At 40.9% G+C, this 27661-nt stretch overlaps 1 protein-coding gene and 1 long non-coding RNA gene across 3 annotated transcripts in view; both read left to right on the forward strand.

The window, feature by feature from the left end:
* Positions 1-27661, forward strand: part of LOC119878242 (adenylate cyclase type 1-like) — a 342212-nt gene that overhangs the window by 180923 nt on the left and 133628 nt on the right.
* LOC119878238 overlaps positions 6498-27661 on the forward strand; it is a 36526-nt gene continuing 15362 nt past the window's right edge. For both annotated transcript variants that reach the window (XR_005386714.1, XR_005386715.1), the window contains exon 1: positions 6498-6896. This is a non-coding gene — a long non-coding RNA (uncharacterized LOC119878238). The remainder of the gene's footprint in view (positions 6897-27661) is intronic.

The raw sequence follows: 27661 nt of genomic DNA on the forward strand, positions 1-27661 counted from the left end.
CTGAACCAAAGGCAGATGCCCAACTGCTGAGCCATCCAGGCATCCCATTACCTCTCCCTTCAATGATTCTCACCTCCTGCTATTCACACTCTTGTGCAATCCCCACCCACACAAAATACCTCTGACTTCTATAAGGGTATTGCAGAAATGATGGCATATGACTTTCAAGGCTAGGGTATAAAAGATATTTTGGCTTTTGACATGTGCTTTTGACTTGCTTGCTCTCAGGATGCCAGCAATCATGTCTTCTTTTTTTTTTAAAGGATTTTATTCATCCATTCATGAAAGGCACACACACACACACACACACAGAGAGAGAGAGAGAGAGAGAGAGAGAGAGAGAGAGGCAGAGGGAAAAGCAGGCTCCATGCAGGGAGCCCGACATGGGACTCGATACTGGGTCTCTAGGATCATGCCCCGGGCCAAAGGCAGGCATTAGACTGCTGAGCCACCCGGGCTGCCCCAGCAATCATGTCTTAAACACACTCAATGGAGAGTTCCATGTAGTGAAGAACTGAGGTCTCCTGCCAACACCCAGCACCAACTCACCAGGCACATGAATGAGTCACCTAAGTAGCAGATTCTCCAGCCCCAGTCAAGCCTTCAGATGACTGCAGCCCCAACCAACATCTAGACTGAGCCAGTCAAACATCCACTTTATTTATTTGCTGCTTCTGGCTTCTTCAGGGTCAAATTAGATGAAGAAGGATCAGAGAAGATGGGACTAATTACTTACCTAATTGGTGCTACTGCAATTTGGCTGCCAGTGCATCCCAAAGACTGGTTCTCTTGTTAGGACTCAGGTTATGAGTTATTTAAGAGGCTCTACTCAGACCCTAACCTGGGCAACATACTGTTTGCCTCTGCTCTTAAAACACCATCCCCCCTCAGCAACTGCCCATGGTGGAGGAACTCACAGTTTCCTTTTGCTGAGATCCCCTCATGCTAGCAGGCTTCCTTTTGGGACAGCCTACTTATAAGATCACCACAAACCCAGTTATCACTTTTGACATCCATTTAACCATTTAACACATGTAAACTTGCAATGCAAGGTGGTGGTTATGTAGGCAGCTCCCCCATTGCCTTCTACTTTAGGAGAGAAGGAAGCACTGGTTTCTAGGCTCATGGATGCTCCCAGATTCCAGGACACACATATCAAGCTCTCCTAAGAACCTTCTCGCCAATCTATACACCAGGCTTCATTCATGCTGAATCTAATGAGTTTTTTCAGTTCATTATCAACCAGCAAGGGAGGGAAATGACCTTTTCCCCTTCTTGTAAAGACCCCCAATCTTTTGAAATTATATTGCTGAAGCTCTCTTCTTTTTTTTTTTTTTTTTTTGCTGAAGCTCTCTTCTATTGGCCTTAAGGCGAGTTAGTAATCCTTCCTTCTTGTGGCTTGGAATGTAGGAAAAGATCCTCAGAGACTATCTATCTCTATTGGAAGCTTGCATAACAGAACTTAGAACTACAGTCTGGTTTGCCTTCAGAAGAGGGTTGTACTCCTACAATAACGCCTATAATTTATTGCTCTTGCTCACTGGTTGGTATGTTAATTCAAATGTAAATGGAGTTGAGGAAGACACACATTGAACTTGGCATGTTTCAGGCAATTCATAGATATCACTATTACTGTTTTGTGTGAGGAGCCAGACTGCATAGTGGGTTCCTTTTACAAGAAGTATTGATTCAGTTTCAAAATGTAATAAAAATATATAAAATACAAAAATAAGATTTTGTCTTATAATCATGCTACCTTTATATGACAACTAGACTTTTTGTATTCTTGTTTTTTCCATGTTTGTCCTTTCCAACTTTGGAAAAGTACCTTTGGGAAAGGAAAATGCATAAAATTTTAAGTCAGACGAATCTGGATTCAAAATCTGTTCTCCCACTTGCTTATTAAATTAACCTCAGCTCTCTGAGCCTCTTGTTATTTCAAGACAATAATGTTTATTTTGAAAGATTTTTGTAAGGATAAAAGATGAGGTAAGTGCTTAGAATAGCATCTGGGAAAGAAGCACTCAACAATGTGCAGCTAGTACCAGTTATTGTCATTATGAACATATACAAAGTTTTTATACAGTTGAATTATAATGTACGTTGATTTTGAGTTCTAATTTTCTTATTTACCTAAACTTGTTTCAAAAGTGTTTTCTGAGATGCCTGGGTGGCTCAGTGGTTGAGCATCTGCCTTTGGCTCAGGTAGAGATCCCAGGATCCTAGGATCAAGTCCTGCATCAGGCTCCTGCAAGGAGTCTGCTTCTCCCTCTGCTTATGTCTCTGCCTCTCTCTGTGTGTCTCTCATGAATAAATAAATAAAATCTTTTAAAAAACAATACAAAATGTTTTCCATGACAACCATATTTTTTGTTTTAATGACTAAAATATTCCAGCATATTGATATTTTATAATTCATATGCATTTCTCTATTCCTTAAAATTTAGGGTATTTTTAGCTTAACACTTTTTTATTTTTGGCAGTTTCAAATTATGTGCTATCAACCTCTTCATACATATAGTCCTTGTTTCTTATTTTAAGTTACTTTTCTGAGACAAAACTCCAGTTGTGGAATTACCAAAGTGGGTCAGAGTGCATGAATATTTTTATAGTTCTTGATATGTAATCCCTACTGGAATATAGGGCACTGTTGAAATTATTTCTTTCCTGTGAGACCCTTCTGTTGGCTAGGCATTCTCTGGCTCAGTTGTACATTTAGCAGCAATAGCTGCCAAGGACAGAAAGCATCACAATTCCGTAATAGGTTCTGTCTGTATCTGAGGACAGGTTGGCCTTCAAGTATGATTGGAGATGTCAGATGCTATCACTGAATGGAGCTCCTTCCGGGGAAGATCTAAATTGAATTGATGCAGATACAATTTCTTGGTGTGGTTTCTGGCATGTGCCATGAATTGCCCTTGTGTACCTACAGGGAAGTAACAGTGAGGGAGAGGTAAGAGATTGGATTGGAGATGCAAGCAGGAATCAGATTGTGCAAGGCTTCCAGGCTTCTAGGCTTGATTTTATTCTGCACATATTATGGACGAATTGTGTCCCCCTCCAATTCGTATGTTGAAATTCTAGTTCTCAGTGTGACTATATTTAGAGATAGAGTCATTAGGAGGTAAGTAAGGGTGAATGAGGTCCAAGGGTAGGGCCCTAATCTACTAGGACTGCTGGTCTGCTGAGAATGAAAAGAGATCTCTTCCTCTCCATTTCCCTCCTCACATTACAGAGGAAAGGCCATGTGAGGATTTGGTGTGAAGGCAGCAATCTGCAAGCCAAGAGAGCTCTGGCCAGGAACTGGATCAGCCAGCACCTTGATCTGGGAATTCTAGCCTCCAGAACTGTGAGAAAATAAATTTCTGTTGTTTAACCACCCAGTCTATGGTACTTTATTATGGCAGCCGAGGGTGACTCATCCAGTGTGTCATAGTAAGTTATTGAAAGCTGTGAGCAAGAAAATGATGGGATCTGATGTGCAGCCAAGAAGCTGCTACCACTGAAGCAAAGCAGCAGATGAAATCAGAAAGGTGAAAGAGTTCTAAATTTATATAAGACCACATGGGACCAATGTAAGGAGGGTTTTGAGTAGAGAAATAATGGGACTTGACTCAATGGTTGAATAAATTATCCTAGTTAGAGGGCCCAGCAAGAAGAGAAGCAGATGCAGTGGCCATCAGGCAAGAAATGGTATGGTCTAGACCAGAGAAGTAGCAGATTTGGCACACCTACTCCATCCTCGGGGCTCAAATCCATCACCAGCCTTTTCTGCTGAGTGGCAAGTCCCATACTTGCACAAAATGAAAAGCAAGCTCCAATAGTACACTTTCAACATTTCGGTCATAACTGTATAGCCACTGCCTAGTGCCTAATGTGTATGAAATATTCAATAACTATTTGTTGAATGAATAAACTAGGAAAAAAACTAAAAAAATAGCCAGAAAATCATCACCACTGAGGAAAAGACTATGTTTAACCAATTATCTGACCCTGATAATGGTATAAATTCTTCTGGCAACATCTCAATTGTTGCCTTTAGATTCCTATAATATGCTCCTAGCTTCTCCTAATAACCAGCATGTCCTAGTGGTTAGTGTTTTGGTGTGGACACTTTGATTTCTAACCTGATGCCCAGACTTTTTTTTTTTATTTTATTTATTTATTATTTATTTATTCATGAGAGGCACACAGAGAGAGAGGCAGAGACACAGGCAGAGGGAGAAGCAGGCTCCACGCGGGGAGCCCGATGTGGGACTTGATCCCGGGTCTCCAGGATCACGCCCTGGGCTGAAGGCGGCGCTAAACCGCTGAGCCACCCGGGCTGCCCTTTTTTTTTTTTTTTTTTTAATAAATTTATTTTTTGGGATCCCTGGGTGGCGCAGAGGTTTAGTGCCTGCCTTTGGCCCGGGGCACGATCCTGGAGACCCGGGATCGAATCCCACGTCCGGCTTCCGGTGCATGGAGCCTGCTTCTCCCTCTGCCTGTGTCTCTGCGTCTCTCTCTCTCTCTCTGTGACTATCACTAAAAAAAAAAAAAAAAAAGAAATTTTATTGGTGTTCAGTTTACCAACATACAGAATAACACCCAGTGCTCATCCCATCAAGTGCCCCCCTCATTGCCCGTCACCCATTCACCCCCACCGCCCGCCCTCCTCCCCTTCCACCACCCCTAGTTCGTTTCCCAGAATTAGGAGTCTTTATGTTCTGTCTCCCTTTCTGATATTTCCCACACATTTCTTCTCCCTTCCCTTATATTCCCTTTCACTATTATTTATATTCCCCAAATGAATGAGAACATACCCTGTTTGTCCTTCTCTGATTTGCTTACTTCACTCAGCATCATACCCTCCAGTTCCATCCACTTCGAAGCAAATGGTGGGTATTTGTCGTTTCTAATGGCTGAGTAATATTCCATTGTATACATAAACCACATCTTCTTTATCCATCATCTTTCGATGGACACCGAGGCTCCTTCCACAGTGTGGCTATCGTGGACATTGCTGCTAGAAACATCGGGGTGCAGGTGTCCCAGCGTTTCATTGCATCTGTATCTTTGGGGTCAATCCCCAGCAGTGCAATTGCTGGGTCGTAGGGCAGTCTATTATTAACTCTTTGAGGAACCTCCACACAGTTTTCCAGAGTGGCTGCACCAGTTCACATTCCCACCAACAGTGTGAGAGGGTTCCCTTTTCTGCGCATCCTCTCCAACATTTGTGGTTTCCTGCCTTGTTAATGTTCCCCATTCTCACTGGTGTGAGGTGGTATCTCATCGTGGTTTTGATTTGTATTTCCCTGATGGCAAGTGATGCAGAGCATTTTCTCATGTGCATGTTGGCCATGTCTATGTCTTCCTCTGTGAGATTTCTGTTCATGTCTTTTGCCCATTTCATGATTGGATTGTTTGTTTCTTTGGGTTGAGTTTAAGAATTTCTTTATAGATCTTGGAAACTAGCCCTTTATCTGATAGGTCATTTGCAAACATCTTCTCCCATTCTGTAGGTTGTCTTTGAGTTTTGTTGACTGTATCCTTCGCTGTGCAAAAGCTTCTTATCTTGATGAAGTCCCAATAGTTCATTTTTGCTCTTGTTTCTTTTGCCTTCGTGGATGTATCTTGCAAGAACTTACTGTGGCCGAGTTCAAAAAGGGTGTTGCCCGTGTTCTCTAGGATTTTGATACAAGTTACTTAATTAGCCGCGCTGCGCGCCCGGCGGCGGAGCTCCGCCCCCCGTGGGCGGGGCTAACGCAGGCGGACCCAATTAGTCCGTCCGTCATTAACAAACGATCCCTTGACCTTCCTAGAGGAGCGCCACGCACAGCAAGGCCCAATCAGAGGCCGCGGCTGGGGCGGGGGCGGGGGCGGGGCTGGGCAAGCGCCTTCGCACCTCCCAGCCTCTCGCCGCGGCCGGCGGAGCCTCGCGGGCTTGGGCAGGCCCCGCCCCCTGGCCAGGCGCGGCGGCGATTGGGCGGCGCGCTCCTCGCCGGGGCCTCAGCTGCGGGGAGAGGGCGGGCGGGGGGCGGGGGCGGGGCCTGAGGCTGAGGTGGGCCGGCGCTGGCGGGGTGGGCGGGGGGCCGGAGAGAGCGGCGGGGACGCGAGGGCGGGCTGGGGCGCAGCCTTCCCGGGGGCGAGCAACGTCCAGAGCCGGGGCCCGAGCTGCTGCCCTGCCTGCCCGCGCCCCGGCGCTACCTCATGCTGCCCGCGCCCGTGCTGGGCTCGGCCGAGACCCCGCCGCCCGTCCCCGCCCCCGGCTCGCCGGTCAGCGGCTCCTCGCCGTTCGCCACCCAAGGTGAGAGGCGGCCGAGGTGGGCGCGCGGGGGGGAGGGGAGCCCGGGGCGCCCGGGGAGCCCGAGGAGCCTGAGGAGCGGCCCCCCTCCGGGGCAGGAGGCGGGCGCCCGGGTGCGGCGCGACCCGCTGTCACGTCGCCGCCGCCGGGGGTGCGCGGCGGGGGAGGGGCGAGGAGGAGGGTCCGCGTCGGCGGCGGCGGCCCGCGCGCCCCGCGAGCCACTTCCCCGGGCGCCGAGGGCTTGGCGGCGGCGGCTCCGCGTTCTCCTCCGGGGCTGGAGGAGCGCGCCCCGCACTCTGGAAACCTGGGCTGGAGCGGGCTGCGCCGCGTCGCTCGGCTGCTTGGCCCGCTGCGTCCGGCTCACTGCTCTGCCCTCTGCCTCCCCCGGAGCTTTGTCCCGGTCGGTGCGGCCCTCATCACCCGGTTCGGACCCACGTCATTTGAGCCGGGGGTGGTGGGCGGTGGGTGAAGACGAAGCGACGGGGACTTTTCTTCGGGGAGACGCGTGGCAGATCCGGATGCTGTTTTCTGTCCTGCACGTATGTTTCGGCTTCTTTGACGCGTCTCCCCGATTTCTCTCCCTTCTGCCGGGACGGAGGGACCTAGAGAGACGGTATGTGGTTGTGTGTGTGTGTGTGTGTGTGTTTGCATTGGAAGGTTTTCTTTCGCAACGGTAAAGGGTAAAGAGAAATAGAAGGGAGTGATTTTTTTTGGGGGGGGGGGGGGCGGGCGGCCCGCAGGGTTTTCTTGTATTTTGTAGACGACAGCTGGGTAATGAGGACGTTGCTGGGTAATGAGACTTTCGACAGGTCGTTCCCATTGCGAGCGTTAACAGGTTTGAGACCTTTAAAAAGTGAGTCAGAGTAAGCGCAGTAAGCATCCTAGGAGAATGAGGATTGTAAATTGCGACTTTGCGGATTCGGGAGCACCTACCTCCTTTTCAAAAATAGAGAGTAATTAGAAAGGGAATGATTTAAAAAAAAAAAAAAGAAAGGGAATGATTCGTTTTTTTTTTTTTTTTGAATGATTCGTTTTTGATGTATACTTTCAGAGGGTCTGGTTGATTAAGTTTGAGATAAAATGCTAATTAAGTAATTGAGCCTATGTTAAGGGGTATATGAAATCGGTGCTATAGACAGTAGTGTTAGACTCTGCATTTGATTCTGTGTTTGGAACAGTATCTGGCCTAGGGAGCCAGTTTTCCAGCGGTCTCTCAGTTTCTGCAGGTCGTGCCAGGGAGGTACTGTGACTGCCCTTTGTTTCTGTTTTTGAAAGATGTTTGTATAAGGATCAGCCTTGGAAGATAGAGATAGTGTCTTCCACCAGAGCAAAGAGCAGGTGTGCGTGTGGTCCAGTGTGATGTCCACTGGAGTTAAAGACAGGCATGCTTAGTACCCACGATACAAGATTGGGGTCCTCTAAGCTTAGGTTTCCTCTGGTGTAACACAATCCATTGCCTGTGCAGGTGTCAGCTGGCCCTTTGACCTTGCCTGGTGGGAACTGGGGTTCCGGGAAGGAGAGCAAAAATGTCGATGCTTCGGTTTATGTTAGCTTTGGCCTACGTTATTATTGTGAGTAGCTAATAAAGGTCCCTGGTCTCTCACCCATGAGTCTGCCTTCTACCATGGTAAGCTAGCTTGCAAATAGGCTGAAGTCTCCGATCTTTCACTCTTGTTTTCTCTCATGTGGCCCACCTGTTGGAAATTCAGTACAGGTGAAACAAATCTTAGTTCTTAATGTTTAGACACAGTCTGAGGTCTCTTTTATTTGAATTTTAATGGGTTAAATAGGCTAGTAGCCAATCGGGATCTGAATTTTGCCTAATTCTAGAATTAAGGTTTATCGTGTGCCTGGCCATGACATGGGGAATAAAAGCTCCGAAACTAAACTCTGAGACAGGTTTTAAGTTCCAGATTTCTCAAAATGTTCTATGCGATTCTAGTCTAAATATGTTTTATCTTGGTGTTTGTATTACCAGCAAGAATTCAAGAAAGCATATAAATTGGAAGGTAATGGTTTTGTTTTTATGCTGAGAAAGAGTCTCTAACAAATGATTCTTTAAATACACTGTTAAAAAGAGGGTCATTTTCTATAAATTAAAAATACTACCTATCCTGTATCTTATTAACTTAAATATGTTCTTCCTTCCTCTCTCTCCTTGTGAACTTACTCCAATACTAGCTGAGATAAAACTTTAGCCAGCACATTTCATAAATAAATAGGGTTCATTTCATCATCTCTGTTCTTCATTCTCCTAATGAACTTGTGGGTACAGTCCTCATGGATCAAACTCTATAATACCTACAGGAGCTAAGCTAGTTATATGAGTTGGAGAACTATGAGTTGGAGGTTAGGAGTGAAAGGGAGGCAGGCAGCAAACTCAGCTCTTGCAGATTGTCATGTAAGAGAAGAGAGGGCCAGTATTTTTTTGTTTGTTTGTTTTAAAGATTTTATTTACTTATTCATGAGAGAAACAGAGAGGCAGAGACACAGGCAGAGGGAGAAGCAGGCTCCCTGCAGGGAGCCAGATGTGGGACTCTATCCCAGGACTTGGATCATGACCTGAGCCAAAGGCAGATGCTCCATCGCTGAGCCACCCAGGTGCCCTCAGAGGGCCAGTATTGAAGGGTATATATATATATATACACCCTTCAATATATATATTCCTATATATTGAATATCCTATATATTGAAGGATGTATATATATACACAAATATATACTATACTATATATATATAGTATTTCTTTTAATGAGAAGTCTGAAGCCCAGATTTTTGTGTGAGCTTTCTCTAGTATTAGATCATGGCAAGTAAATAAAAACACACACACACACACACACACACACACACAGGCCCATTCTTTAGGCCAAACAAAACAAGTTTTGTTGAGGCCACAATCATGTTGCAGTTATACTCGTCCCTTTTAGATAGTGGTTTTCAAATTTTAGCTCTACTAGAGGCACTGGTATACTTATTAGACTTTTAGAGGTATCTGGATGGCTCATTTGGTTAAGTGTTGTCTACCTTCTGCTCAGGTCGTTATCTCACAATCCTGGGATCCTAGGATCGGAGCCCCAAAGGCAGGCTCCCTGCTGAGCAGGGAACCTACTTTTCCCTCTCCCTCTGCCTCTCCTCCCTGCTCATTCTCTCTCAAATAAAGAAATAAAATCTTAAAAAAAAAATTAGATTTCTAGGCCTAGCCCTCCAGAGAGCCCAACTTGGCATAGTTTTAGAATTCTAGAGTATAATATTAAATTCTAGTGTTTCATTAGCTCAAGCCATGTTATATTCCAAAACAAAATTGATCATAGGAGGATTCCTTAGGAAATTAAGACCAAAATTCAGGGTATAGAATAATAGTTTTCAGCATTATCAAACCTGATATTTCTATAAATCATTTTTGGTGTTCTCTGTTACCCTAATTGGAATTCATAGAAAATAAATCTTCTGAAATGTTTTATGCAAAAGAAATAAAGCTAGTTTATAATGAAAAAGAATGTATTATAATTTATAAATGCTCAGATACAATTACAGTAACTACCAAGACCCCATGAGAACATGGGTCAAAACTGTCCTTTGATAAGGCTGCCTGCCAGTTGGAAGGAATGAGGATGAGTGACCACATGCTAAAGTTGGATGAGCTACCTCAGGTATGACTGCCATTTTCTTAGTGTGCAGTTATATCCAGGAAAGAGGGAAGGACGTAGAAAACAGATTTTCTTTAGGTACATTATAGGTACCTGAAGTCAGAAAACAAACTGGTCTTAGAGAAATGGTACAACATTGTACAATATTTTGTAGTGTATTCAGCAAAAGAGTAGCAAACTCTAAGCTGTTTTTTTTTTTTTTTTTTAAGCTGTTTTTTTTTTTTTTTTTTTTTTTTTTAATTTTTTTTTATTTATTTATTTATGATAGTCACAGAGAGAGAGAGAGAGGCGCAGAGACACAGGCAGAGGGAGAAGCAGGCTCCATGCACCGGGAGCCCGATGTGGGATTCGATCCCGGGTCTCCAGGATCACGCCCTGGGCCAAAGGCAGGCGCCAAACCGCTGCGCCACCCAGGGATCCCTAAGCTGGTTTTAAAAGAGTATTGAGCATACCCTTGAAAAGGGTCACATTATTTATCCAGGGAAGAGTAAAAAATAAGAACCCATCAATTTTTTGTAGACTTCTTTACTAACTGGCAGTCTGTAAGATGTAACTGTCGATTTTGGGATTTGATTGCTTTGGGTTCTTGGTGAGAAGTGTAAATCACCTTGTGAGTACAAGATACAATGTCAAAGAATTAATAGTATTTAAGATTGATCCATATTGTCTACCAGTTTTATATAAAACAGTTCTATATACAATATTCACCTTGTTAATGGAAATCATACTGTTGTTTTCAATTTGTGGCTATTAGGAATAAAACTGTTATAAATATTTGTAGACAAGTGTTTATGTAGTATGTTATTTCCTTGGGTAAATACTAAAATGGGAATTTCTTCTTTGTGTCATAAATGTATATTTATACTGGTTGTACTGTTTTGCATTCCCTCCAGCGATGTATGAGAGTTCCAGTTGGTTCATAATCTTTGCCAGTTTGGGTGTCGTTAGTCTTTAATTTTAGTCATTCTAGGATGTGCAAAGGGGAGTCTCATGGTTTTAATTTTCATTTCCCCGATGAATAACGATGAGAGTCTTTTCTTGTGCTTATTAGCTATTATAGCTTTTTGGTATAATTTCAGTTTGTCTTTTGCAGATTTTTAAAGTTAAGTAATTGGTTACATTATTGATAAGTAAATATTCTTTATATACGTTCTATATCCTGGTCCTTTGTTAGATACAGTTTTATACATATTTAACTCCTATAGCTTGCCCGTTCATTCTTTTCTTTTCTCTTTTCTTTCTTTTCTTTTCTTTTCTTTTCTTTTCTTTTCTTTTCTTTTCTTTTCTTTCTTTTCTTCTTTCTTTCTTTCCCGTTCATTTTCTTAATGGTGTCTTTTGAAGAGCTGAAGTTTTATTTTTTATTTATTTTATTTTATTTTATTTTATTTTATTTTATTTTATTTTATTTTATTTTATTTTATTTTATTTATGATAGTCACACACACAGAGAGAGAGAGAGAGAGGCAGAGACACGGGCAGAGGGAGAAGCAGGCTCCATGCACCGGGAGCCCGACGTGGGATTCGATCCCGGGTCTCCAGCATCACCTCCTGGGCCAAGGCAGGCGCCAAACCGCTGTGCCACCCAGGGATCCCAGAGCTTGAAGTTTTAAATTTTGATTGCCTGATTTTATCCATTTTTTCTTTTATACTTAGTAATTTTTGCGTTTTTTTTTTTTTTAAGATTTGTTTAATTTATTCATTCATGAGAGAAAGAGAGAGAGAGAGGCAGGCAGGCAGAGACACAGGCAGAGGAAGAAGCAGGCTCCATGCAGGTAGCCAGACGTGGGACTTGATCCCAAACCCCCAGGATCACGCCCCGGGCCCAAGGCAGGCGCTGAACCGCTGAGCTACCCAGGGATCCTCGTGTGTGTGTGTGTGTGTGTGTGTGTGTGTGTGTGTGTTTGTGTTTGTGTGTTTAAATATTTTATTTATTTATTCATGAGAGACAGAGAGGCAGAGACACAGGCAGAGGGAGAAGTGGGCTCCATGCAGGGAGCCCGATGTGGGACTCGACCCCGGGACTCCAGGATCACACCCTGGGCGGAAGGTAGGCGCTACACCGCTGAGCCACCCAGGTGTCCCAGATCTCTAGATTTTTGTCTGATTTTTCTTAGAGATCTCACCAAGTTAAACTATCAACCTACTTGCATGAGCCCTACATTTCTTCCTAAAACCTTGACCCCTTTTTCAAATTTACTCCTGTATTTTCAAGTACATAGTAGACCAGTAGTCTCCAAATGGGATATATGTGTCCCACATTACGAGGTAACATAATTTATTGAGTTGAGGGGAAAACATTAGAATTTAAGTTAAAGTACTTTGATAAGTAGATTGTCATTAATAAGCATTTCAAATGGCTGCATTTCACATATTGTATACAAAGCATTCTAAGAGTGGGGGAATTGAGGCTGCTGTAAGTCTAAAAGTTACTTTATCTGAGTTAGGAATATGTGTTCACTTGTCACCTGTAGTACCAAGGATTACATGCCTTAGGAAGTGGAATGCATATTAATCCCCATTTGCCCTCTTAAATTAAGTAGTTCCTTGTGCTGCACAACCTGTCAAACTGTACACAGCTGCAAGGGAAGTAATAGGATTTCTATACTGCAGACCCTATTGTGACACTCCCCCCTCCAATCCACCCCTAGCTTGCTCGTGCATACACATACATACGTATTGTAATACAATTTACATGTTCTTGGATAAGTTGGCTTATGGGTTGTAGACTCTGATTTTAACTAAAATGACTGAAAAATTGAAGATCATGGTAGGCCATTATCAGGACCCGGACATAAAGCCCTGGGATCTCAGTTCCTAGGGAATTCCCATATGGAAGCCACTCATGAAAGCGCCTCAGTTTCAGCAGCCTGGAGAGTCCCTTAGTTTATAGGTTGTAGGGTATGTGTAATAATTATAAAAAGTGATCCTTAACTCCAATTAATAGCATAGAGAGTTGTATTTAAGTCTGTCATCAAGGTTGGATGCTAATAGCTCAGCTCCTCCCAAGTTTAGGAAAATATGGAAAGCTCCTCAGGGCTCTTCATATCTGATGACTTCTTTAGTGTTATGTAGAGGGATAGATACTTGTCATTTCCTGGCACCTGAATATGCAGTCAGTGGTAGATTAGCCAGCAAGATCTCTATTCTATGGAAAGCTGTAATTGTTGCTGTTCCGTTGTTTATTTTATCAGGTATATGGAGTTGATGGAGTCTCGATTTTCCAACCAGCCCTAAATTATTTGAATCTTTGAAGTCTCAATTTTTTTTTTTAGCTATGATAAAGATAATACTAATTGTAAGCTAACAGCATTAGAGTGGTAGAACTGATACTTCATAGGCTCTTTATCAGTCTTATTGTGAGGTTAACATAGGTGATTTTCTAACCAAATCTAATAAGTGCCTAAAAGTTTCAAAATTACCAAAAACCCTCTTTGAAAATTGACATCCTCTGAATTAATGATGAACTATGCCTTAAATGTATATTACATCTTGGACCATTAGAGGATAGTGGTATGAAGCTATCATGACTAGCAAAACATTTAAAAATATTTTGCCCTGATTTTGTTCTTTCAGAATGTCTTGTATATGTGATTTTTTATATACAGGGTACTGTAGTACTATAGTATATACGCATAATATATACATAGGTGCATATTTAAACACCTGTGTTTAAAACAACATGTGAACATAAGTGTCAGCTGAATTGCCTCAGTGTTTTTCCGTGTTTACCTTGTCTTTCAAAAATGGTTTTCATATCCTCTTCTAAGTTGTAAAAATACAGGATTCTTCAAAGAACTTTGTTCTTTTTTTTTTTTTTTAAGATTTTATTTATTTAGTCATGAGAAACAGAGAGGAGAGAGAGACAGAGGCACAGGCAGAGGGAGAAGCAGGCTCCATGCAGGGAGCCTGACGTGGGACTCGATCCAGGGTCTCCAGGATCATGCCCTGGGCTGAGGGCGGCACTAAACTGCTGATCCACCTGGGCTGCCCAAAGAACTTTCTTCTAATTTCTTCTAAAAAACACGTTGTCCATAGGTACTCTGGTCACAATACAATAAATTTATTTATTTATTTTTATTTTATTTAAAACTTTTTTTTTATTTACTCATGAAAGACAGGCAGAGACACAGGCAGAGACACAGGCAGAGGGAGAAGCAGGCTCTATGCAAGGAGCCTGACGTGGGACTCAATCCGGCGACTCCAGGATCACCCCCGGGGCCGAAGGTGGCGCTAAAACCCCTGAGCCACCCCGGCTGCCCTACAGTAAATTTAAAAGTGGGACTCCTGGGTGGCTCAGCGGTTTAGCGCCACCTTTGGCCCAGGGAGCTGTACTGGAGACCCGGGATCCAGTCCCATGTCAGCCTTCCTGCATGGAGCCTGCTTCTCCATCTGCCTTTGTCTCTGCCTCTCTCTCTCTCTCTCTCTCTCTCTCTCTCTGTCGGTCTCCTCACGAATAAATAAATCTTAAAAAAAAAAAATCCCAATAAATTTAAAAGAAAATGTCATATATAGTAATTGGGATTTATAACTACTGGAAGGTCTTTATTTTATCTTCCTTATGAATGAATAGTCTTTCTGGGATCTCTTGACCGTCTGTATTCAACATTAAGGATAACCAGGAGAAGAGCCTATAGCACATGACATTAGTATCTGGCCTTTTGTACTGGTGCATGTTGATTTATATTCTTCTGTTCCTCATCTTCTAGACTTGACTTGTGTGTCACATGCCTTAACTTGCTTTTACTAACCTCAGCTCATTTCCCCACCCATCTTTGGTATTAAGGCTTCCATTCCATTTCTCTGACCCTTCCTTTTTGGTGTCCTGTTGTCCTCCCTCGTTTCTTTCTCTTCTACTCTAGAGATTAGAGTGAGGAGATCACCTAGCACAAGGCCTTAGGTATTCGGATATGTTACGGGTGTGTAGGATGGAAACCTAGAAAGGACACTGAGAAGGAGGTGGGAGAAATTCAGGAAAATGTAGTGTCATGGAAGCCAAGCAAAGAAAGTATTAACAAAGTGGTAGTTCACGGTGTCGCATTCACTCAAGTTCAAATAAGAGAGGCCAAAAACATTTTAGTGTTAGAAACATGACAGTCATGCAAAGCATATTTTGATGGAGAAGTAGTAGGGGAAACTCTGTTGGGGTTATACAATGGGTAGAAGTAAAGAGATGTGGATAGTTAAGACAACTCTAGAGAAATTTAAAGGAATTATGCAGTAGTTGGAGAGAGAAATGGAGTTATTGTTTATCGCCTTTTTGTAAATGGGAAAGGCTTAAGCATCTTTGTTATATGAAAGAAGAGTTCAATCAAACGAGCTATCAAATATACCAAAGAAGGGATTTGTGAGGTGTTCTGAGAAAGCAGGATTGATTGACCCAAGGCATAGATGGAAAGATTGGTGACTTTGAATAGAAGGAGAGACATTTTGTTACGAACAGGAGAGAAGGTAAGAGTAGGTATACATACACACACACACACACAGAGAGGGTTTGTCTACATGTGTGCAAAGTGGATTGCATTTCCCAGTAAAATGTAGTATGACTGCAGATCTTGTTGAGGCCCACTTGCTACTGGAGATCGTACATTTATAGTGATACCTGTCTGCCTTACAGTGCCACTCAGCACTCTCTGAAAAAAAGCAAGTATTTTAGGGAGTGCTATTCAAAATGTGGTCCAGAAACTTCTAATAGGGTCTGAAATGAGATCGTTTGCCACAGGAAAGTATGAGGGAGCAGGGACAGCCTGGTTCCTGAGATTCTTAGAAATATTCAGGAAGCGAACAGAGCCCCACACTGAAAAGAAATTGCGCAAATAAAAGTTGATTGAGAGTAGGAACTTAAGGGTAAAGAGGAGAAAAGACACAGATACATGTGGGGAGGGGGCACTGGAGGAGGCAGATCTCAGAAAGTATTAGGGAAGTGGTCACACTTAAGTACCTTAGGTTTGAATACTTTGTGGTAACCATATAAGAGGAAACCTTTGAACTCTGAATCTAGGAAAGCTATCTCAGTCTGTTTACAAATCTTACATAGGAAACTTAAAAGTATAGGAAAAGCCATCCAACTATAATAAGATTTATAGAAGGTATTGTAATTTTATGTCATTGGAAGATAGTATAAGAAAAAGGACAGTAGTCCTCTGAATAACAGATCTAAAGAAGTGAAGATAGCAGTAATACTTTGTCTTAAAGCACAGATATAATTTCTACAAATAAGCTGGAAAAATAAAACAGTATGTTATGAAAAAACAAAATAAAACTGAATTAGAAAAGTTTGTAAATGAGCTCCTATGTTATAGGAGATCATGAAAAACTGACAAGACTTGAGGAATGAATGAGAAATATTTCAGAAATGAAGATAACCAGAAAGTTCTTGAATGAGCAGACACTCTAGAAAGTACCACAAAAGAAAGAAATGATGGAAAAAGACAAGTGAAAACAAATCAAGTAAAGAGCTGAAAGAAATTCATAAGTGACAAGAAGATCTTATATGCATGTGCAATAAGTATATGGACATTAATAAAAGTGCCCGGACTGACAAAGAACAGGAAAAAAACAAAAACAAGAAAATGCTGTTAAAAGATGAACATCTGTATTATAAGGGTTCATCATGTGCTTAGGAAAATTGAAACAACAGCCACCACTGAAATGTGTTCTAGGGCTTTTAAAGAAAAAAAAAAAAAAAACTTTGGGGACCTACACAAAAAGACTACATCACTTAGGTGGAAAGAATGCCAGATTATCATTAGACTCTCCAGCATTAGTACTTAAATCTGGAAGACTGGAGTAAAGATTTTAAGATTTTTCATAGAAAAAAATTGTGAATTGAGGCACACATCCAGCCAACTGATGTTTAAGCATAAAGACCACATATAAGAACTTAAAAGTATTGTTCCTATGAGCCCTTCCTAAGGATACTAGATTTTGTTGCATTTCTCACTTTGTATGCTTGGTGATATATATATATATATATTATATTTTACTTTATTTGGGAGCAGTGTAGACATGACCCTTAGCCCCAAACATAGATTCTCTTTTTTAAAAGGTTATTTATTTTTAGCTTTACTGAGATTAAGATTAACATACAGTAAGCTGCACATATTTAAATGTACTGTTGATGAGTTTTGATATATGCAAGGATAATCCCCTATAACTGCAGTATAATTAAATTAGAGAATTGACATTAGTACAGTGCTATTATCTAATACATGATCTATATTCAATTTTGGTCAGTTGTCACAATAATGTCCTTCACAGCAGCTTTTCACCCCCTTTGATGGTGGGGAAATCCAGGACACAGATTGCCAGCACACGTACTATGGAATAGATTTGTGGACAAGTTCCAGAGGGTGAATTCCAGCAAAATCCCACTGGTACAGCACCAAAGTGTGAGTGATGGCTGTTACCTTTTCTAACAAGGTCTGACTATTGAGCTCTGAAGGGAAAATTCTTCCTTGGGTACTCTGTCCTAGCCTTAGCAGTAGTGGCTATTTTGTATCATATTTATCACATCTGCTGCTGTTATATTCTTGAGCACTGTCTCAACTTCTTACTGGCCACTCCTAGTTATCCCAGTTCCTTGAGGTAGTTAATAATTATTTCTGTCAAATGTTGTTTTTCAACTTAATGTTTGATTTCTCTCCTTATTCATCATTTTTGGCAAAAGTAATGCGTCCCCTTCAGTGCTTTACATTAGGAAACCATGATGTCCTCTTGTCCCATTGCTGTTGTTTGGCTTTCATCACTAGTTTGAACTGCCAGATTTCTCCAGTTTCCCCCTTTGTAATTAATAACTTCCTGTGAGATACTTTGGGTCTCTGTCAGTGTTCTGTTCCCAAAAACTGTAGATAGCATCCACTGCTGATTCTTCCCTTCATCATTTATTATTGTGATGTTGCAAAATGGTGATTTTTCTGTCACTCTCAGCTTATTAGCTGATACTGTACTGTATGAATGAGACTTTCCTTTTCCATTTATCACTGTGGGCTTGTGAAATTTTTTATATTATAAACTATTCCTTTCATTATTTTGATAACCACATTGTTCCAATTTGGGGCAGTAGGAACCCCTTCAAGTTGAAATCTTGTCCTTCCTGACATACACCTATTGATTGTTGAATACTTCTAACTTTCTGGCAAACCAGATAGTTTCTAGGCTTATCTTCTACTTTACTGTATCAGCCTTGGTTATTTCTCTAAGGAGTCCAATTCCTTTTTAGTGAAGTCCAACTTATCTTGTATGAATTTTTCTTTTGTTTGGTATTAATAATTCTTTACCTAACATGTTTTCCTCTGAAGTTTCCCAGCTTTAAGTTTTACATTTAGATCTATGATCCATTTTGAGTTAATTTCCTGTGTGATATGAGGTATGGATCCAAGTTCATTTTACTTGTGGATATTTAATTTTTCCACCACTGCTGTCGAAAAAGCCATCCTTTCTCCTACTGCACTGCCTTTGTCAAGTATCAGTTGTTCACGTATGTCTGGGTTTATTTTTGGGCTTTCTGTTCCATTGATCAGTTGTTATTACCACCAATTCCGTGCTGTTGAGTCTTGATATTAATGCCAAGAGATCTTTTAGCAGGAAAACAATAGGCAGGATGTTCTGCAGGGAATTTTTTTTTCATTCTTAAATTTTAATTCCAGTATAGTTAACATACTGTGTTCTATTAGTTTCAGGTGTACAATATAGCGATTCAGTGTTTCTATACATTATTCAGTGCTCATCATGATAAGAATACTCTTTAATATCTATCAGCTATTTCACCCACCCCCTACTCATCTCTTTCTGGTAGCCATCAGTTTGTTCTCTATAGTGGAGTCTGTTTTTTGGTTTGCCTTTTTTTTTTTTTCTTCATTTGTTTTCTTAAATTTCACAAGTGAAATCATACGATAATTTGTCTTCCTCTGACTTCTTTCACTTAGCATTATAACCTCCAGATCCCATCCATGTTATTGCAAATGGCAAGCTTCATTCTTTTTATGGCTGAGTAATTTTCGTGTGTGTGTACATGTGTACACACCACCTCTTCTTTATCCATTTGTTGATTGATGGACACTTGGGCTGCTTCTATAATTTGGCTATTGTAAATAATGCTTCAGTAAATGTAGAGTTCCATGTATCCTTTCAAATTAATGTTTTTGAGTTGTTTGGGTAAATATCCAGTAGTAGAATTACTGGATCATAGGGTAATTCTGTTTTAAAAACAACCATACTGTGTTCCACAGTTAGCTGTTCCCACCAACAGAGCACAAATGTTCCTTTTTCTTCTACATCCTCATCAACACTTGTGGTTTTGATTAGCCATTCTGAGAGGTGTGAGATTAATATCTTAATGTGATATGATGTCTGTTTACTGATGATGAGTGATATGGAGCATCTTTTCATGTGTTATTGGCTATCTGGATGTCTTCTTTGGAGAAAGGTCTGTTTCATCTCTTCTGCCCATTTTTAATTGGATTTCTTTCTTTCTTTTTTTTTTTTTTTTAGTATTGAGTTCTTATATTTTGGATACTAACCCTGTATCAGGTATGTTTGTTTACAAAACCTTTCTCCCATTCCCTACATTGTCTTCAGTTTTTGTTGATTGTTAGCTCTGATGTACACAAGCTTTTTATTATGATGTAATCTCAATAATTTATTTTTGCTTTTGTTTTCTTGCCTCAGGAGACATACCTTAGAAAAATATTGTTGGGGTTGATGTCAGAGAAATTACTGCCTATACTCTCTTGTAGGATTTTTTATGGTTTCCGGTCTCACATTAGGTCTTTAATCCATTTTGAGTTTATTTTTGTGTATGGTCTAAAACTCGGGCCCGTTTTCATTCTTTTTTTTTTTTTTTTTTATTTTTAATTTTTTTTATTTATGATAGTCACAGAGAGAGAGAGAGGCAGAGACACAGGCAGAGGGAGAAGCAGGCTCAATGCCCCGGGAGCCCGACGTGGGATTCGATCCCGGGTCTCCAGGATCGCGCCCTGGGCCAAAGGCAGGCGCCAAACCGCTGCGCCACCCAGGGATCCCCGTTTTCATTCTTTTGCACATAGCTGTCTAGTTTTCCCAACACCATTTGTTGAACAGATGGTCTTTTTTCTCACTGGATATTCTTTCCTGCTTGGTGAAGATTAATTAACCATATAGTGTGGGTTAATTTCTGGGTTTTCTATTCTGTTTCATTTATCTAGGTGTCTGTGTAGGTGTATGTGTGTGTTGTGTGTGTGTGCCAGTACCATAGTTTTATAGTTTTATGATTGCTACAGCTTCGTAATATAACTTAAGGTCTAGAATTGTGATACCTCTAGTTTTGTTTCTTATTTCACGATTACTTTTGCTATTTGGGGTCTTTTATAGTTCCATACATAGGATTATGGATTTTAGGATTTTTTTTTCTCTCGCTCTGTGAAAAATACTTTAGTATTTTGATAGGGATTGCATTAAATCTGTAGATTGCTTCCATGTGTAGCCAACTGTTATATCTTAAATTTCTTTTATTTTTTTTCAAGGATTTTATTTATTTATTCATGAGAAGACACACATAGATAGGCAGAGACATGGGCACAGGGAGAAGCAGGCTCCATGCAGGTAGCCCAGTGTGGGACTCAATCCTGGACTGGGATCATGCCCTGAGGCCAAAGGGAAATGCTCAACTGCTGAGCCACCCAGGTGTCCCTCTTTTATCAGTTTTTTTATAGTTTTCGGAATACAGATGTTTTCACCTCTTTGGTTAAGTTTATTCTTAGGTATTATTTTTGGTGCAATTGTAAATGGAATTGCTTTCTTAATTTCACTTTTTCTGCTGTTTCATTATTAGTATATAGAAATGCAACAAATTTCTGTACATTGATTTTGTATTCTGTGACTTTACCGAATTCAGTTCTAGTATGTTTTTGGTGGAATCCTTAGGGTTTTCTGTAAGTATTATCATGTCATTTGCAAGTAGTGAAAGCTGCTTCCTCACCAGTTGGATGCCTTTATTTCTTTTTGTTGTCTGATTACTGTGCCTATGACTTCCAGTATGATGTTGAATAAAAGTGGTGAGAGTGGACATCATTGTCTTTCCTGACCTTATAGGAAAGCTCTGTTTTTCCCTATTGAGTATGATGTTCCCTATGGGTTTTTCATATAAGGCCTTAATTATGTTGAGGTATGTTCCCTCTAGACCTAGTTCGTTGAAGGTTTTTATTGAGAATGGTTTGTTATACTTAGTCAAATGCTTTTTCTGAATCTGTTGAAATGATCCTTTCTCTTGGTGATGTGGTGTATCACATTGATTTATTTGCGAATATTGAGGCATGCTTGCATCCCAGGAATAAATCCCACTTGATTGAGGTGAAATTTTTTTTAGGTATTCAGTTTGCTAGTATTTTATTGAGGATTTTTGCATCTACTCTACAGCTATTGGCCTGTAGTTCTCTTTTTTTGTGTGGGTGTCTTTATCTGGTTTTACTATCCAGTGTAATGCTGGCCTCATAGAATGAATTTGAAAAATTTCCTTCCTCTTCTATTTTTTGGAACAGTTTCGGATGAATAGGTGTTAACTCTTTAAATGAGTGGTTGAATTCACCTGTGAAGCCATCTATTCCTGGACTTTTGTTTGTTGAGAGTTTTTTTGATTACTGAGTCATTTTCATTGCTGGTTATCAGTCTGTTCATTTTCTGTTCTTCCTATTTCAGTTTTGGTAATTTCTGTTTCTAGGAATTGATCCATTTCTTCCAAATTGTCCATTTTGTTGGCATATAATTCCTCATAATATTCTTTTATAATTGTTTGTATTTCTGTGATGTTGGTTGTTATTTCTCCTCTCCTCATTTGTGATATTTATTCTGGTTCTTTCTTGTTTTCTTTTTCATAAATCTAGATAGAGGTTGATCAATTTTATTAAGTGTTTCAAAGAATCAGCTCCTGGTTTCATTGATTGTTTTTTTCTGTTTAGATTACCTGTCCATTGATGTAAGTGTGATGATAAGTCCCCTATTATTGTTACTGATGAGTTTATGTTTAATGTTTTATATATTTGGGTACTCCTGTGTTAGATGCATAAATATTTATGATTTCTATATCTTCTTGCTGATTTATCCCCTTTATTATTATATAGTGCTCTTCTTGTCTCGTTACAGTCTTTGTTATAAAGTCTAGTTTGTCCCATATAAGTATTGCTGCTCCAGCCTTCTTTTGACTTGTATTTGCATGATAATTGTTTCTCTGTCTCTTCACTTTCAATCTGGAGGTGTCTTTAGGCCTAAAATAAGTCTCTTTTAGGCAGCATAAATGGTCTTGTTTTTTGTTATTTTTATTTTTTTAATCCATTCTGTCACCTTGTATCTTTTCCAAAAGTATTTAATTTAGAAAGAGAAAGAGTGAGTGAATGGAGACTGGAGGAGGAACAGAGGAAGAGGGAGAGAGAAACTGAAGGGAGACTCTGCAGGCTAAGCATGGAGCCCCACATGGGGTTGGATCTCCCCCACCAGAGCCAAAACCAAGGTTCAGTTACTTAACTGACTATGCCACTAGGGTGCCCCACCCTATATCTTTTGATTGGAATGTTTATTCCACTTACATTCAAAGTAATAGATAGATATGCACTTAGTGCCATTTTATTACTTGTTTTGTGGTTGTTCCTGGAGATTTTCTCAGATCCTTTCTTCTCTTTCGTGTTCTGCTGATTTTCTTTAGTGATATATTTGGAGTTCTTTCTCTTTATTCTTTGCATGTTTGTCAGTGGTTTTTAAAAAATAGTTGCCATTAGGTTTGTGTATATAACCTTTTCTCCACGCAGCAGTCTGTATTAAGTTGATGGTTGTTCAAGTTTGAACCCGTTTTTTTCTCCTCTCTTCCTCACATTTCAGGTATATGTTACTATATTTTATATCCTTTTTGTGTGTGACTTCCTGGACTGATTTTGGTTTGTTTGTTTGTTTGTTTGTTTATTAATTACAGAGAGGGAGGCAGAGACATATAGGCAGAGGGAGAAGCAGGCTCCCTGTGAGGAGCCTAAAGGGGCACTCAATCCCAGGACCCTGGGATCATGACCTGAGCCAAAGGCAGATGCTCAACCACTGAGCCACCCAGGGGTCCCTCCTGGACTGATTTTTTTTTTTTTTTAAGGATAGCTAAAATCCATTTATTTTATTTTTATTTTATTTTTTTATGATAGTAACAGAGAGAGAGAGAGAGAGAGAGGCGGAGACACAGGCAGAGGGAGAAGCAGGCTCCATGCACCGGGAGCCCGACGTGGGATTCGATCCCGGGTCTCCAGGATTGCGCCCTGGGCCAAAGGCAGGCGCCAAACCGCTGCGCCACCCAGGGATCCCTGGACTGATTTTTATAGAAATATTCATTGTTACTGGCTTTTGTGTTTGCTGCTTTTATTCTGTCACTTTAGTGTCCCCTTCCCAAAGAATCCCCTTCAGTATTTCATGTAGCGCTGGTTTAGTGGTCAGGAACTCCTTTAGTTTTTGTTTGGAGATAAATTCTTTATTTTTCCTATTCTAAATGATACCTTGCTGAATAGAGTATTCTTGGCTGTGGATTTTTCTCATTCAGCACTTTGAATATATCATGCCGCTGTCTTCTGGCTTGCCAAGTTTCTGTTGAGAAATCTCCAGCTAGCCTTATGGGTCTTCCCTTGTAAGTTAAGGACCTCTTTGTTTTGCTGCTTTTGAGATTCTTTTGTCGCTATATTTTGAAAATTCAATTGCAGTATGTCTTGAAATTGGCCTGCTATTGTTGATTTCGATGGGAGTTCTTTGTGCCTCCTGAACCTAGATGTCTATTTCCTTCTCCAAATTAGGGAAGTTTTCAGCTATTATTTTGTCAGATACATTTTCTGCCCCTTTTTCTCTCTTCCTCTTCTGAGACTCCTGTAATATGAGTGTTACTATGTTTGATGGAGTCACTGAGTTCCCTAAATCTGTTTTTCATGTTCCATAATTCTTCTTCTCTTTTGTTCACCTTGAGTAATTTCCATTACTTTGTCTTCTAGGTCATTCATTTATTCTTCTACTTATTACAGCCTGCTGTTCATTGCATTAAGCATGTTTCTAAGCTTGTTTATTACACTCTTTGTCTCTGATTCTTTTTTAACTCTTTTTATCTCTGTGGTAAGGTTCTCACTGATGCCTTCTGTTCTTTTCTTAAGCCCGTGAGTGTCCTTACGATCTTGTTTTAAATTCTCTATCAGGCATCTTGCTTATATTTATTTCATTTAGATCTCAGGCCCTGGCCTTATCTTGTTCGCTTATTTGGGATAAATTCCTTTGTCCTCATACTTTGTCTAGGTCTCTGCCTCTTTTTCTGTGTTAGGAAAGTTATGTCTCCTGCTTCTACTGAAAGTAATGGCCTTATGAGAGAGAGATCATGCAGTTCCCAGGGCCTAGTGCTTCAGAAAGTATCTCTGGTGTGTACTGCATGTGGTCCGTTCTTATGTTCTGACTGCTCTGTCCTTCAGGCCTGTTGTCGGCAGAGGCTCTCCTTGCCTGCCATGGGCAGTATTTGGTCCTTGGCCTGAGTATGGTGAGTTTTAAACTGGATGTGCTCTGGTCTGCTTGTGAAATGAGACCTGTTACCACCTCTACCAGAACAGAGGCCCTGCAAAACTCTCTGGTCAGGAAGGGTGGCATGGGCTTTGTGCTGTTCTTCTGAGGGGGAGGGGCCAGCCACCCTGGGACTGAGGGAGTTGTGACTGAGAAGGGCAGTTCTACCAGAGTGCAGGAGGTTGGTGCTTGATGTAAGCAAGTTAGGCAGCCAGTGTTGGTACTGTGTGCTGCTTTTCTACATGTGGCTCTGTGTTTATGCTGAGGAGTGGGGGGAGGGAAATGGCACCAGACAGGTCTTTTGTTCTAGAGAAGTGTCTCTGGACTCTGCCTCTCAGGGACCCTCTGAGAGGAACAAATAAACTTCCCCAGTGTGTGCCTCAGGCACTCTTAAGAACACACCACACTGTGCTTCTGGGTGGTTTGCCTGCCTTCTCTCCAGTAGCAGCACAGTGCCCTCAGGGCTCTATCACAGACAAGCCCACTGACCTTTAAAACTCCAGGCTTTAAGCCCCGCTGGTTGCAAGAACTCATGAAATTCAGCTCTTCTTGTTTTCTAAGCCAGTGGCTTGATGGAAATGTTCTTGTGTATTCCCTTGTGTGTGTGCCTCTCTCTCTCTCTCCCTGTCCTTCTTCTTTTTTTAAAAGATTTTATTTATTTATTCATGAGAGATGCAGAGAGAGAGAAAGAGGCAGAGACACAGGCAAGGGGAGAAGCAGGCTCCCTGCAGGGAGCCCGATGTGGGACTCTATCCCGGGTCTCCAGGATCATGCCCTGGGCCAAAGTCGGTGCTAAACCGCTGAGCTACCCAGGCTGCCCATCTTCTCCCCTTTCCCTCTTTAGTCCTCTCACCCTTCTCTGTGACCATGGCTCTCTCCCCTCTGCAGCGGCCATAATCTGTTTCTCCCCTAAGTCACATCTCCACACTTTCTACCTTCTTCAGTGTGGCATCTTCTCTCCCTTTAGTTGTGGAGTTTGTTCTGTCAAGTCTTCAGGTCATATTCTGGGGTATTTAGGATGACTGCATAGTTATTAGCTGGGTTCATGGGACAAGGTGAACCTCGAGTCCTCATACTCCAGTGCCATCTTCCTGCTGCTTTGTGATTTTCCTTTTTTAGACTACTTTTTTTTTTTTTTTTTTAGATTTTATTTATTCATGAGAGACAGAGAGGCAGACACATGAGCAGAGGGAGAAGCAGGCTCCCTGTGAGGAGCCCGATGTGGGACTTGATCCCAGGACTCTGGGATCACACCCTGAGCCAAAGGCAGATGCTCAACTGCTGAGCCACCCAGGCATCCCTTTATACTACTCTTTTAAGTTTTCCTCTAGAGTTATATGAGCTTCATAAAATGAATTAGAGAGTGCTACCTTTTACAGTTCTCTGAAAGAGTTTGTGTAAGATTGGAATCCTTTTTTTTTCTTGAATATATAATAGCAACCAGAACCTGTGCTTTTCTTTGTGGGAACATTTTGACTCCGGATTCAGTTTTCCTAAAGTTTTATCTATAAGACTCTTCATGTTTTCTGTTTCACTTGAGAAACTTTGGTAGTTAATTGGCTTTCTTTAATTCATTGGGGTTGACTCTACTATGCTTTACAAACTCTGAATATTTTTCTTATTATGGTAAAAATGTACACAATGTAAATTTTACCATTTTAACCCTTTTTTTATTTTTAAGAAAAACAGAGTACCTGGTTAAGGGGGACAGAGGCAGAGAGGGAGAGGGGGAGGGAGAGGGAGATCGTATGCAGGCTCCATGCCAAGCTCAGAGCTCAACTTGGGGCTCCTTTTCACAACCCTGAGATCAAGATCTGAACTGAAATCAAAGAGTCGGACATAAAACCACTGAGCCATCCAGGAGCTCCCCATTTTAATCATTTTTAGGCCTACAATTTCATGACTTTAGGTACAATTATAATGTTGTGTAACCATCACTACTATTCCCAAAATATTTTTCATCATCTTAAATAGAAGCTCTACTCATAAGCAGTAATTCATTTCACCCTTCCTGCCCCCGGTAACTTCTATTTCGCTTTCCATCCTTCTGAATTTGTCTATTGTAGATAACTCATATAAGTACAATTTTTATATGTATACATATATAGATCATATAAGTAGAATTATCTACATATATATATGTATAATTTGACCTTTTTGTCTGGCTTATTTAGTATTTTCGAGGATTATCATTGTTACAGCATCAGAATTTCATTCTGATTTAATGGTCAAATAATACTCTATTTTACAGACACAGCACTATTTTATTCATTCATCTGTGATGGACAGAGCCACTGTTCCACTCTTATGAATAACACTGCTGTGAACAAGTATATGCTGAGTCCCATTTTCAGTTCTTTTGGGCGTATACCTAGAACTGGAATTGTTAGATCATTTGGTGATTCTATGTTTTTAACTCTTTGAGGAACTACCAAACTCTTTTCTGCATTGGCTGCACCACTTTATCTGCTGTATCCCACCAGCAATGTATCAGGGTCAGATTTCTCCATATCCTCCATCCTCTGCAACACTTACATTCCTTTTTTGGATAATAGCCATTCTTGTGGATGTGAAGTGATATCTTACTGTGGTTTTGATTTACATTTCCCTACTGATTAATGATCAGAATCATTTCATATACTTATTTATCATTTGTGTATCTTATTTGGAGATAGGTCTATTTGAGTCCTTTGGTACTGACATTTTCTGTTGTTGAGTTGTAGGGCTTCTTTATATATTCTAGATATTAAAACCTTACTAAATTTTGATTTGCAAAAATTTTTCTCTCTCTGTGTTGTCTTTTCACCCTTTTGATAGTGCTGTTGGTATATAATAATTTTAAATTCTGGTTAAGTCAAAGTGACATCATGCCTAATGACACAGTAGAACTTCATAGGGTTCGGTCTTTTCAGTGAAACAACCAGTAGACTGGAGAAAATGACTAGAATCAACTATTTTAGACTCTGGACCTTGGTCAAACTCTTAAAAGAACTAGGAGAGTGTTTGATTGAAGGGAAAGGCTGTTGCTGTTTGGTAGAGGGCTCCAAAATGTAAGGTTGTGTGTTTTAATTGGTCTGAGAGATTCCTGAGGACTGGACATTGATGTTTGCTGAAATTTAAAGTGACAGTACCTCCTTCACGTTTTGGAGTCAGATATTTAAGGAAATCTTTGTCAGGTGATTGGCTGGCCATCAGACAGCAT

Source organism: Canis lupus, unplaced genomic scaffold (assembly GCF_011100685.1).
Source record: "Canis lupus familiaris isolate Mischka breed German Shepherd unplaced genomic scaffold, alternate assembly UU_Cfam_GSD_1.0 chrUn_S1282H1459, whole genome shotgun sequence".
In the NCBI taxonomy this organism is placed as follows: domain Eukaryota; kingdom Metazoa; phylum Chordata; class Mammalia; order Carnivora; family Canidae; genus Canis; species Canis lupus.